This window comes from Protopterus annectens, chromosome 7.part0, assembly GCF_019279795.1.
Source record: "Protopterus annectens isolate FY-2018-M chromosome 7.part0, PAN1.0, whole genome shotgun sequence".
In the NCBI taxonomy this organism is placed as follows: domain Eukaryota; kingdom Metazoa; phylum Chordata; order Ceratodontiformes; family Protopteridae; genus Protopterus; species Protopterus annectens.
Genome location: NC_056739.1, coordinates 1,999,145,466 through 1,999,159,967, shown reverse-complemented (window position 1 = coordinate 1,999,159,967; position 14,502 = coordinate 1,999,145,466). Strand labels below are relative to the sequence as shown.

Below are 14,502 nucleotides of genomic sequence, written 5' to 3'. Positions count from 1 at the left end.
CCTTTGGAGCTGAGCCATCCTCGGGGTCATGACTGGGCTGCAGGCACCAAGGGCCCTAGCCGGGCACTGATTTTTTTCTATGGCAATGTGTTCTACGACCCCAATGACCTCGACGGCACCGAGTTATCCTGAGGTTCCTTTCCTGGTGGCAGGTTTACCAGAGCAGGATGTGACCCCAGTTCCAAGGTTGTCATTCTCAGTTTGGGTTCTTATCCATCTTCAGGTGGACCTGCTTTCCAGGTGATTGAAATGGCATTGGCCTCTGCAGGCTCACAGCTGGCCCCTCCAATGTTTATACAACATGTTTATACCCCCCAGACCTCATTTGACACAGTCTGCCACTCCTGGACACCTGGTACGAGAGCCACAAGAAACCCTCATGCAGGGCGACCCCTCTTCTAGGTCCTCTTTGGAAGCCCCCGTCAAAGAGTTTCCACAGAAAAGAGCATGCAAGAGGAAGCGCATAGACTCTCCTAAAGAGTCTCTCATGGAAGACATGGACTATGATGAAGGGGAAGGGTCTTCACATTCTCCTCCTGAAGATATCTTCTTTGGAGACATCCTGGAAATATTGAAACAGCGAGGAGATTGGAAGCCCACTAACCCATCCTTGGAAGAGTCTGTGTTCTTGTAGGCCTTCCATGCCCAGCCCTCTACTTCCTGGGTGACCCCACCCGCTGACGACCATGTCTAGCTCATTGTACAGTGTGCATGGAGGAAGCCTGACTCCATTCAGCCTATACCCCAGAGACCAGGCAAAATACTGTCCCCTCCTGAGAGTAATCCACATTGTTCAAAAGGTTTACCTGTAGACGCTGTGGTGGTGGTGTCAGCAGCAAGAAAAGAGCTTGCTAAGGAGAGCCATACTGTTCATCCACCCAACAAGGAGTCCCGGTGTTGGACAGACTGGGAAAGTGGATGTTCGCTTTTTCAACCTTTGCCATTCGGTTGTTGAATTATTTGGCACATTTTCTAGACTCTAGAGGAACCTAACAACTGAACTTTCTGGAACGCTAGCTGGAGCAGTCTCTGACAAGGCCCAGGATAAAGTGGCCTCACAGCTTGCAACCCTAGAAGCTATTTCCAACTCGTCCATGAGATTGATCTCACATGCAACTGAAGGGACAGCTAGATCGGCAGGTGCAGGCATTGTTATGAGGCAGAACACCTGTATGTGCCTCTGAGATTTCAAAGAACCTTTCAAGTCCTCCTTTCTCAATGCACCAGTCAACCCTTCCTCTCTTTTCAGACCAAAAGTGAAAGACACGCTGGCCAGGTGTGAGCAAGATGGCAAGACCCTGTCTGCCATGGGTGCCCATTTTTCCAATCCTCAACAATACTTTTCTAGGAATCAGAGAAGTGGGAAATTCTGGCACAAAATGTCCCAGGGTCAATGCCATCGCACACATGGTGAGTCGATCCCCCCCCCCCCCATGGTAGAGGGGGTAACTCTTCAGGAAGATGTCCCTTTCGGGGCAGAGGGGGTCTACACAAGCAAATCATTACCAGAGGTTTTCACATCCCCTTCAGTCTCCGCCTGACAACCCCAAAATATATTCCCAGCATTCCACCCAGTCAAAAGGAATTCACAGCTGAAGAGATCCTAAAGCTTCTAAAGAAAAGAGTCATCCAAGCAGTCCCACCAGACCAGATAGGATCCGGATTCTACTCAAGACTCTTTTTGGTGCCAAAGAAAACGGGGGACTGGGAGCCTCATTTTGGACCTCATCATTCTCAACAAATTCATCAAGCAGACAAAATTCTGGATGGCCATGGTTCGGTCTGTTCTTCCACTCTTGGAAAAAGATGTTTGGTTATGTTCTGTAGATCTTCAGGATGCATATTACCACATAAAAATGGACAAGTGATCCAGAAGATTTCTCCGCTTTTGGCTGGGAGCCAATCATTACCAATCTCGAGAATTGCCCTTTGGCCTTTCTACAGCCCCCAGAGTGTTCACCAAATGCATGGCAGTGGTAGCAGCTCACCTAAGACTGCAAGGATTCCAGGTGTTTCCATATCTGGATGATTGGCTTCTCACCGCCCCCACCAAGCATCTTCTATTAGCAGCATGACAATATACCCTACTTCAAGCAGAGAAACTGGGAATTTCCATAAACAAAGAAAAGTCTCGGCTAGCTCCAGCCCAGTCCCTGGAATTCATAGGGGCAATGCTAAATATATTATCCTGCAGAGTATCACTTCCTCTTTACAGGTTAGAAAGAATATTTCTTCAGGTCCGAGCGATACTTCCCCGAGACAAGGTGCCCACATGGGCAGTCCTTCAACTCTTGGGGTCCATGGCCTCAACAATAATTGTCCCACTGGCAAGACTACACATGAGGATACTTCAGTGGCTTCTCTTAACTCAATGGTCAATGCTAACCCATCCATTATCTTTCCAGATCCACATAACAGATAGGTGCAGGATGGACTTACTTTGTTGGACGCAGCCAGACATGATCCTATGGAGTCATCCTTTCTTGACCCCACAGCCCAAGGCCACAGTGACCACGGATGCCTCCCTGACTGGGTGGGGGAGCCATTTTCAGGGACATACAGTCCAAGGCACTTGGTCACCTGCAGAGGCCAATCTGCATATCAATGTTTTGAAACTGAGGGCAGTACTCTTAGCATTGCAAGAGTTCCATCCGGCCCTTCTGTCAGGGACTATTGTGATTCAGACTGACAACATGTCAGTAGTCTGGTACATCAACAAACAAGGGGGTACCAAATCCTATCTACTGTGTTGGGAAGCCATGAGAATTTGGCAATGGCTGATAGCTTCCAACCACTTTCTGATAGCAACACACATTCCTGGGGATTCCAATGTGATTGCAGCCAAACTGAGCAGGTGTATTTTCTTTCCTCACAAGTGGTCTCTCAGTCCTTCAATAATGTCGAGGATATTCAATTGTTGGGGCCAGCCTTGCTGTGACTTGTTCACCTCACCCATAAATCACAAATGCAGCAGCTACATTGCCCTCATCCTCCCACAGGGGGAACCCCCGGAGGGATGCTCTCACACATGATTGGCCCACAGGAATGCTTTATGCTTTTCCTCCCATTCCACTGATACCACACTTCTTAAAGAAAGCCCTTCAGTTGAGAAGCAGAGTGATCCTCATTGCTCCGTTCTGGCCCTGCCAAGTTTGGTTTCCCTTCCTTTGTCCTCATCTAGCTTGCAAACCATGGATTCTGGATCCAACTCTGAAATTGCTATCACACCCCCAAGGGTTACTTCATCCAAACATTCACAGTCTCAAGCTCACAGCTTGGTTTCTCCACTTCCAGTAATTGCCAGACAGGAGAATCTCTCCTCTCCCGTAAGTGACATTCTTCTGGCTTCACACAAACCATCTACCAGGAAACTGTATCATGAAAAGTGGAAAAGATTCTGTTTCTGGGCTGGCGACAACAATGTAGATCCTTGTTCAGATTCTGTCCCAGACGTACTCCTCTATCTGTCATACCTTCTGCAATCAGGAGCGGCAGCCTCTCTGCCTTGAGTTCACTTAGCTGCTATTTCGGATTTTCATGATGGCTTTGGGAATTCATCATTGATTTCTCATTGCCTCTGTAAAACCTTCCTGAAAGGGGTTTCTCATATTAGACCTCCCATTAGAGACCCCATTGAACCTTGGATTCTCTCACTAGTAGTACAGGCTCTGACTAGACCATCTTTTGAACCTGCCGCCTCTTGTGATATTAAATTCCTATCCTGGAAAACTCTTTTTAGTAGCCATTACATCAGCAAGGAGGATATCTGAACTTCAACCATTATGCATCAGAAGGCTTTACATGATCTTTCACGAAGATAGAGTATCACTTCGGACCAATCCTTCCTTTCTGCCCAAAATAGTTTCAGAATTTACCATGAATCAGAATCACGCATTACAAATTGGACTTGGTCTCCAGGGGAAGGGCTTCCTTTGACTCAGTGGTGCTCAGGAATATTATTCCTTATGGCTGCCCAGGATACAAAGAAGCTAGGGACTCTGTCCCATCAGTAAGGAATGAATGAAGATTAACAACATTAGATAAAGAAGTTATATCTTACCATAACGTTTCATCTATGTTGTTGATCTTCATTCATTCATTACTCCCCTCCCACCGTCCTCCTCCAGTGGACTCCTGGAGGTTTTTGGATGTGGTCCATTATCCTGGTTTAGGGTATTCTGAGCAGAAAAGCCTCCGCCTTATGTCCTTTGGGCAAACTCGATCTGAGGTATTGGGGAGAGAGGCACTATGGGTAATTTTAGCTTGAGAGTTTTTGGCTGATGCAAGCTTGGTACAGTGCCAACTTGGTTCCAAGGGTGGAACCGATAATCCATCTGTAATGAATGAATGAAGATCATCAACATAGATGGAATGTTACGGTAAGACATAACTTATTTTTTTCCACAAAAACATGCTGCTGTTTCATCCCTTCCACCTCGGTCCACAAATCTGTCTGTTCAAAACACTCAGTCTGTTCTTCCTAGCATGTGACTACATTACAACAGACAAATGGGTCTTGTCCATCATACAAAAATGGCTGTAGAATGCCTTCGAAAGAGCTTCCCTCCTGAGGGAATCCCTTCTCCCCTTGTAAATCAGCCTCTTCTTATCTCCCTTGGTTCTGGGCTCACTCTTCCAGGAGACCATAGAACCAGTTCTGTTCAGGACCAGGGAAAATGTTTCTAATGAAGATTGTTCCTTGTCACCAAGAAAGGGAACATGGTGGCCCATTTTGAATTTGTCATACCTCAACACCTTTGTAGAACTTTTGTCTTTCAAGATGCTCTCCTTGCAGACCTTAATTTCCTGAATCCTTCATTAGGCATTCCTTGTTACCCTAGACTGAAGAATAATGCATACCTGCACATCCCTTTACACCCTGCCTGCAGGAAATTTCTTAGGTTTTCAGTTTCTTCATCACACTATCAGTTCTTTGCTTTAGCCTTTGACTTGTCTACAGTTCTCAGAGTCATCACAGTGTCTAGCCCTGACTATTGCCTTTTGCAGAATCCAGGGGATTCAAATTTTGATATACCTGGACAGCCTTCTAATTCAAGCTTCATCCTAGGAAATCCTACATTTCCATATCAGATTCACCATGGTTATCATGTCTCTACTGGAAAAATTGGGATTCGACCTGCAACTTCAGAAAGATTTTTTCTGAAAACATCCCAAGATACTACTATTCCTAAGTTGCAGTCTGAATACCCTCCCAAAGACAACTTTCCTTCCTCAGGAGAAAGCTCTCTCTTTGACCAGTTGCTTTCAGTCCCTGCTTCCTTTACCTATGACCTCAGCAATACAGGACTAAGAGTCCAGGGGTACATGGGAGCCACAGTTCTGATGGTTTATTATAACAGATTACATATGAGGAAGATCAAGAGTGCTTGAGGTCCCTTTGGTCTTAGCACTCTCACCCTTTGGACTTCCAGATCCCTCTCTTGTCCTTTCTGAAGAAGTAGCTGCAATGGTAGATCTCTCTGGTTCATCGGAATACAGGAGTTCTGTTACACACAGACACACACACACACACACACACACACACACACACACACACACACACACACACACACACACACACACATTCAGTACCTCCATACAGACTCATCCAACTTGGCCTGGGATGCATGGACAGGCTCCACAAGAGTTCAGGGACATTGGTTCCTCAGAGAAATAAAGGAACATGTCTTTGTAAAGAAAACAAAAGCCCTTCTCCAAGCCCTACAGGTGCTGAATAACCTTTGGAGCCCATGCCCCCTGTAGATATTCACAGATAACATATCTGTCATGTGATACCTCAACAGATGTGTGTGGGGGGCACCAAGTCCTCCCAGCTGTGCAGGCTAGCTCTGATGGCATGGGACATAACCATAGAAAGAACCTGTCTCTACAGGCAATTTGCATACCTTCAGAAGGCAATGTCTTCAAAGACTGTCTCAGCAGATCCAGAGAAGATCCTCACAAATAACTGTCACAGTGAGAGATCTTTCTGGATATATCTCACAAGTGGGATACACCTCAGATAGATCTTATTGCCTTCAACCAGAACAGACAACTCAGATTTCTCTGTTCCAGGACTCCCTGTCAACAGGTCTAGAGGACAGCACCATGTCTTTCAGCTGGGGGAGAAGATCCTTTATACTCCTCCCTTTTCTTGTGATCCCAAAGGCTCTATCAAAGATCCAGAGGGACAAGCCCAAAATCTTGCTAGTGACTCCCTTTTGGTCCAGGCAGCATTGGTTCCCCCTTCTACTCCACTGGCCAGAGGCAATCATTTCAAGTTACCTCACAAAGTGAACTTGCTCACACAAAGCAAGAACTCTCTGATTCACTGGCTGGGCATCAGATTGCTCTTGGAAGGATAACACACGAGTATAGGAATAGTGCAAGAGATCAGTGAGACATCTACTGTTACTGTTAGTTCTTGCACAACTGTACTTTCCTACACCAAGTTAATGAGGAAGCTACCTTTCACTGTTTGCAAAGCATCTGATTCTGTTTGTTCTATTTTCCTGCCAAGCAGTGTTTTAAATAACTGATTTATTTGCTGTTTAAAACAATATTTAGTGTCTCACTGCTGTTTTTGCTGTATAAAACATTTTTTTAGTGTTTCCAGCCTAAATTAGTGTAGTTAGTGTAGCATAGTCTAGATATAGGTTTGCTGTATCTGGGCCTGTTTGTAGTGACTGTTGTATTCTGAGCACATTTTCCAAGCCATCTTTGATTGGAAGGAGCCCTTCTGCACCCTTGTGAGAGAAGTGTGCTGATTGGAACCTGTCTGGTGAAGGGTGATTGGTCTAGGGCTTGGAGTAAGCACCCTCATTGGTTCTTTTGAGTATTTTAAAAGTTTTTTTACGTTTTTAACTTCTGATATTTCATCCCGAGTTTGAGAGGGTTCCTGCTTGTTTGAGCATACTATAGCGCGTGCACTGCTGTGCAATTTTGCACCATAGCTGGACAGATACATTTGAGAATTCTTCCCTTAGACACATCTGTAGTACATTAATGTAGTCCTCATTTTTAGTACATTTCTGGTCTAAGAAGTATTGATAGTGAGCTGTGACCTATTAAACCACCAGCCAAAAACCCCATCAGAAATACCCATCTACTGTGTACCTCCTAGATCAGTCCTGAAAGCACCCCATTTGTGACAACATTTCTTCAAATCTAGCATTATGGACAGCTGGACTAACCCTGTTTCTCCTGCCAGCCTTATTGACTTGGGTCTCCTGAGGCAGTGTAGCAACTGCCTCGTGTGCACTGACAACCCTCTACTAACAGCCCACTCCAGTACAGAGTGCTCGAGATGTATCTATACCAAGAATCTTGAATCCCTGCTCTCTAAGACTCAAAACAGTAACTGTGAAGAGGTTGTCAACTCACCCACCACTACTCATGCAGATAGTGCCACTACTCGTACACATAGTACACATCCAATACATAAATCAACATATGCAGAGGTTCTCTCAAAAAACATACCAAAACACCAGAGACCTCCAAAATACAAGACTGCTACAACCAACACAGATCCCACAGCACCCAAGACACATAGCAACACCAGTGTTTCAACTAACAAGCCCTTAAGCCTTAACACTCGTACACCAAATATTCTTGTCATTGCAGATTCCATACACAGATGTCCCACTCACCAGGTCACATAAGGAGAAAGTCAAAGTCAGCTGCCTGTCTGGTACCAGGATTCATCAAATCACACATGCATTCAGGTCTCATGGCAGCAACTACATTATGACTCTGTCATATCTCATGTTGGAGTGAATGACCTGAGACATACCTCCTCACTGGACTATATGAACTATATGAAGAGACATGACTGAGCTCTCTGAGTATGTGTCCCAGGCAGGTATGTCCCTTGCCTTGAGCAGCATTTTACCTTCACCTAGAATGATGCCACAGTATAAACAAAAAAATGATCAATTTCAATAATTGGCTTAGTTTTTGGCGTCATTTAAAGGGGATCCAGTTTCTGTCAGACAGGGATAATATGGCTGGCAAACATTGCTGCTTTGCCAGAGATGGTTTTGCACCTGGGGCCACTAGGCTTTTGGCTTCTGGCAAAGGCTCTTGTCTCCTCCATAGTGCCTTTTTTAGTCAAGGTCTCAAAAACAAAATTGTAGATGTGAAAATTGCCAGTCATAACAAAATAAGGATTATGGTGCTAAACACTAGGAGCTTAAATAAAAAACTGCACACCCTGGAAGCACGCCTATCACTGGTGGATGTAGATGTCTGTGCAGTCAGAGAAACCTGGTTAAAGACCTCAGAGAGTACCCCAGCCTTGCAAAGCTACAATGCCTTCCACACATTTAGACTGCAAAACAAATGTGTGAGAACCAAGGGAGGTGGTGTTTCTGTCAATATTAGAGATAAATTCACCTCCTGACTAGTTAGACAGGACAACACCTTGGAGTTACTCCAAGTTCAGATTACTGTGGGTAAGCCCCCCATTCAAGTCATAGCTAGTTATAGATCCCCCTCCATGGATCATGATGTGCATGAGGCCTACTTGACCAAACTGGAGTCTATCCAAATATTGCCAAATACTCTAGTTATGGGGGACTTCAATTATCCTACCATCAAATGATAATCCTACGTATCCTATCATCAAATGGTAATCCTACGCTAGCCCTAACCCACTAGCGCAAAAGTTACTTGACTTTGTTAACTCAAATGCCCTGGAACAAATTGTTCAAACCCCAACAAGAGGAACAAACATACTAGATCTGGTCCTCACTAACATGAAAACAGATGCACCACAGCAACTGTCAGACCCTCATTAGTTAAATCTGACCACAAATCAGTCATCTTTGATCTGGCACTCTTCAATCTGGCACTAACACCAGAACTCACAAAGGGTGAAGTCAGACTAAAAAATGTCGCCAAGGCAAACGGTACCCTGATAGGGGAAGGTATAAATGCATTCCAAGCCCCACCCCCAGCTGAAAGTGGTAAGTACACCAAAACATACACTAGAGCCCTGTACAATCAGGTGTATAAGTGTATAAACTCAGCTGTTCCAGAGAGAGTCAAAGCCAGAGCCCCAAGTGAAAACAAGCCACCCTGGTGGACAAGCATCAACAAACTTTACAACAAATGCAAAACGTTGCTGTCTAAGAAAACTGAGTTGAGGCCCCAATAATAGAAAAGCACCCTCCTCGGTCTCAACAGGCGAATAAGACAATATATCAAGTCTTCTAAGGGTAACATTTTGAAATATTTAGCAATCACAGCCAAGAATAACCATAAGGCCTTTACAGCTACGTACACAGCCTAAAAGGTAGAACCTAAGCATGTGCTGAACTAGTCACTAATGGTATCACACACACTGATCCTGCAGAGATAGCAAACCTGCTGGCAAGACAGATTTGGTGAAAATTTCACTCCCTTATCCCCTCCAAAATCACATACTTTGCCCCAAACTTTCCCCCAACTCAACATGTCAGAAGAGCAGGTCATAAAAGCCTTGTCTAAGGCAAAAAAACACAGCCTGTATGGGACCAGACGGCATCCTGGGCTGTCTTCTAAACAAACTAAAATATGAGCTAGTATCCCCATTAAGTACTCTGTTCAATCACAACCTAACCACAGGCTATGTTCCTGAGGAATGGAGAACTGCAATAGTTATTCCCTACCAGCAGACCCAGGTAATTATACACTTGTAAGTTTGACCAGCCTCATCTGTAAGGGCATGGAACGTATCATCATGGACTTTATAAATAAAGACATAGGGGACATGCAAATTCTTGATCCAACCTAATACGCCTTCTTCAAGGGCAGATCCTGTCTGTTGAACCTGGTGGATTTCTTCAAAAATGTGACTAGGGCCATCAACGAGGCCAAATCTGTGCACACAGCATACCTCAACTTGACCAAGGCCTTCAACACAACTGCACACTCAAGCATTACCGATAAACTTAGCAAACTGAATGTAAACCCCTTGTTGTAAGATGGGTTGCCAGCTGGGTCACAGACTGGTCACACACTACCAAAGTGAGTGACTCCACATCAACCAGCGGACCTGTCACCAGCGGGGTGCCACAAGGGTCAGTGCTGGGCCCCCTACCGTTTGGTATATACTTCTCAGAAGTTCAGGCCAAAACTAAGGGGTTGTGGCTGACCAAGTTTGCGGATGACTGCTAAATGGGTGCAATTATCGGATCCCCAAATTATGTCACTATACTTCCAGAGGGTCTTATGCAGACCATTGACTGGTGACTTTCTCACAGTCTCAAACTAAATGCAAAGAAAATGCATTATCTTTCCCTTTAGTAAAAACAATGTCTCTTCACACTATTAAATTAACAACAATATGCTCTGTACCTACAAAGTGGCAAGGAATCTGGGATGGCAAGTAGACTGCAACCTTAACTTTGACCACCATGTGTCTACCGTGGTAAGAAAGGCTTTCTATGTAGTACACTTTATTAGCTAAGGCATCTCTTCTAGAGCAAAGGAGGTTATAACCCCCTATACTCATCACTAATCAGGCCCATAATTGAGTATAATGCCCCTTTTGGCATGTACCGTACAAAGTACCTGCAGCAATTGGAGAGAGGTTTCTAACAGAGAAGATCAAGGGACTCCTGCATGTGCCTTACACAGACTGACTAAAGTCCTTGTCACCATAATCAGTATTGTATAGACTTCTTGGGGGAGATGTACGCCTGGTTTACAGAGCAATCTCTGACCCAAACCTAATGAATTTTCTGCACATCTTTAAATCAAACGGGACAAGAGCTACCTGTTCCATGGTCCTAAATATGGTCTGCAACTTGAATAGGATATACTGGGGGGACAGATTTGTCTCCCAGAGACTGACACATCTTAGGAATAGGCTGCCAATTCATGTGAAGCAGAGCACCTCTATAACACTGTTCAAAAGGAACCTGGACGAGTGGATGGGGCACTGTAAATTCTTTCCAGGAATAGCGCCCACAGCCCTGCTGGACATGGGCAGTCATTACTAAATACAATCCTGAGTATCTATGGTATCACATTGGGCTGAAATGGCTAGGCTTGAAATGACCTCCAGGTCAGTACCCAAGTAACCTCTTATGATACTGTGGTGCTTTGATCCAATGAATTCCTGCAAATAAAATGCCTAATAACTTCCTGGTGGATTATACACCAAAAGGAATTCACAGTTTTCTGTCACACCTAAAACATGCTGAAGTCATGGCCCTACAAAAAAATGGCTCTGGTTCATTTCAAAGATGATTTTTAAACAAATGGCCACCCCCCCCTCAAAAAAAAACATGGCCTATTGTAGGTTTGTGAATCATGGAGAAACCAGCAAAAATTTGGAATCTATGACAGGTGCCCATGAAAACTCAGATCTGGACTCCATCAAAAGTACAAAAAATAAGTTCACCCTTACTGCAGTTGACCAAGTGTTACAAAGCACTGCCCTACAGAGGGTCCTAGGTTACATTATCATATTTCCCTTCCCAGATATAGAAATGTCTGCATATGTGGGTTCTTGGACCAGATCTGAGGATCCTTGCCCAACAAGGCCTTTTCCCATAATGTCTGGTAAACACATAGAGCAGAGCAGGCTAACCCTTCTCTGATTTCTGCCTTTGCTGAGACATGGCCATGAAAGATTGCTCTAACATGCCATAGGATGCCTAGCCTGTAGAATAAGATATCAACGTCAAATGAAATAGAAAGGCATACAAATAGGAAACGTCCCTCTGTAGGTCAAGAGAACCATTAATTAGTATGCTATAGTATGCAACAATACACTCAAAATATGCTCAAAAAGTAAACAATCAACAGGAAAAAAAATAAGTAAAACAACAATTAAATACTGTAAAAAGTACCATCCAAATAAAGTAATATAATTGTTTAAAAGGCCAGCAGTCAAACATTATCATCAGACTTTAAATTGGTCATATTTTGTCAGAATAATTACTTCTTCATAGTCTCATGGGTATTTACTAGGATAATGACCACAAGGGCCTTTTTAAGCCTAGCCATGCATCCCAAGTCATTGACTTCTGATTAACTGAAAATAAAACTACCAAACAGGATAAAATGAGTGGAATATTTAAAAATAAAAAGGATTTATATGTATATATATATATATATATATATATATATATATAAAACCTGATAATGACATTTAAATATGCCAGTCACATAAAAAGTCTATACTAAAGTAAAACTACATAAAAGGTTTATAATTCCCAGTAATACAAGTCACCTGTGTAAATCAGAATGGAAACACTACTAAAGCTCTTTAACAATAGCTGTTATAGATCCTAGATGACTATTAAAGGATTATTCCCTGATATGGTCTGTGCTAACATGTCCAACACAAAGACTATGGTAGTGGTGTTTAGGGTAGTATTGAAGATTGAGATACAACTTGGAACTGTTTGCCAAACCTCCATTTCACTTTCGCCACTGAGATACATCCTGTCTCTTAAGTAAGAATAAAACCAATCCCATGCCAGTCATTGGGGGCAGTTATTCTAGGTACTTTCTGGTCCCCTGAAACATTGTATTTGTATTTAATCCCATATCCAAAGGAACTCACTGCTTTCATTTACTACAAGTTTGAATGTGTCCTTTTTTGTCATGTTCTTGCGGTGTCAAAACATGAAGGATGTATACCTTCACATTCCAGCCCATTTTACTCCTTTCAGCTGCTCCCATTAGGCGATGCCACAGTGGATCACTGGTCCACAGAACAAGTGGAAGTAGAGTTTTTGCCAGACCATCTCCTAATCTTCTTTAGAAGGCACAAGCACGCACATACTCGCACCTAGGATCAGTTTAGTGTCCAATCCACCTGCAGCATGTCTTGGGAATGTATCATTCCATTTCCAGGTCTTACAGGCATATTTAAGTTCTAGACTTTGCCCTGTGGGATTCTGGGATTCTGCTGTACTACACCCAGTAAGAGAGCTATCCATTCAAGAGCCTGTGGATGGGGATCGGTTTAAGTTTTGCCATCATAGTCCACCTTGAATGTTGCAAAATTTAGATCATCCTTCAATTGTTTGTCCCAATAAATCAATTTCTGTTATCACTGTGTGTACCTGGAGCTCATAATTAATAATTATTATAAGAAGCAATTGTTTACCTACCCTGGTAACAGAAATTTTTCTTTAATAGAAATTTAGGTATTTGTAGTGCCACCACCACACTATTACTATTAAATGGGAGCTAGAATGGCAATTTGTTTATTTTCCCGCATTAAATTTTCGACTGAATGAGAGAGTTGTAATTTTTTACCGATCTTAAATTAAGAAGTTAACTATTGTTATCTGTTCTTTTTAGATTTTGTATTTACTTTAATTTTTTTTATTTATTACTGATCCCTAACAGTATTCCAAATGTATTAATATTGTAGGTTTAATCACCATTTTATTATTTTTTTTATTATTTATTGGGTCATTTGGTTCATTTTTCATACTATTTACTAATTACTTATTATATTGGTACTTTTTTAAAAGTGCAGTGTGTAAGTAAGTGCAGTGTGTGTCACACACTGCATTCATATTTTTGATTTTACTAATAGTAGTTACTAATATAGTAGTTGTTATATACTTTTTTTTTTTCTTAAAGTTTTTTCATTTTAAAGATATTATTTCATTGCATTTATTGCTTTTTGACAGGTGGGGTGGACTGATCTTTTCCCTGTTGATTATTTTATTTTTTCTTTTATTTTTATTTATATTTAAGTTCTAGACTTTTTCCTGGTATTGAGCAGTTTACTACTGTTTGAAGTTCTGGAGTAAGGTTGCCCTGTGGGATTCTACTGTACTACACATGCTTGCAAGTGTTTTGCATGATTATCAGAAGGATTCTAAGTAGCAGCACCTTAAAAAGGAGTTTTGTAGTTAGAGAGGACAAAAACTTTCTCTCTTGAGCACCCCAGAGATTATAGCACTTCATCACAATCTAAGTAACAACTTTCTCAGTTTATAAACCTCCTTTTATTATTGAATGTGCAGTTCTGGTGTGTTCCTTTCATTAGATGTACAACAATTCATATTGTTTCATTGCTGGATTTTATTGCTGTAGAACCAGATTCCAGCTCAGTATTTTTCCCAAAAGTCTGACATTATGGCAGCAATATCCCAGCCATCCCATTAGGCTAGACCGACAATGAAGATGCCTTACTGGTCAGTAAGTTTTCAGTGGTTCTAGCAGTCGGGGGAACCTCTTGGTCAAGTCAGAATCCCCTAACTCACTATCCGTCTCCTTTACACTTCTATTCTTCTGTCACAGTATTACTGAAGATAGACTGGCTTTAGAAACTAATATAACTGTTGTACATGAATGTACATGTACAGCTTTTCTATGTAACTAATCTGAATAGTCAGTTATTGATTTCATTTCTGTCATTTTGTTTGTGAAATATTTTATATTTTACCCACTGAGCCTGAAATTGGTCAGTATTGATGTGTGCACTACTCTGGTAAACAAATATAAATAAATAAAAATAAATAAGAAATTACGAGTATCTGTTCA

General features: G+C 42.5%; 1 protein-coding gene across 3 annotated transcripts in view; it reads left to right on the top strand.

Annotated features, from left to right (window-relative positions):
* LOC122807296 (collagen alpha-1(VII) chain-like) overlaps window positions 1-14,502 on the top strand; it is a gene marked incomplete at its 5' end in the record, with an annotated part of 1,562,855 nt that overhangs the window by 836,797 nt on the left and 711,556 nt on the right.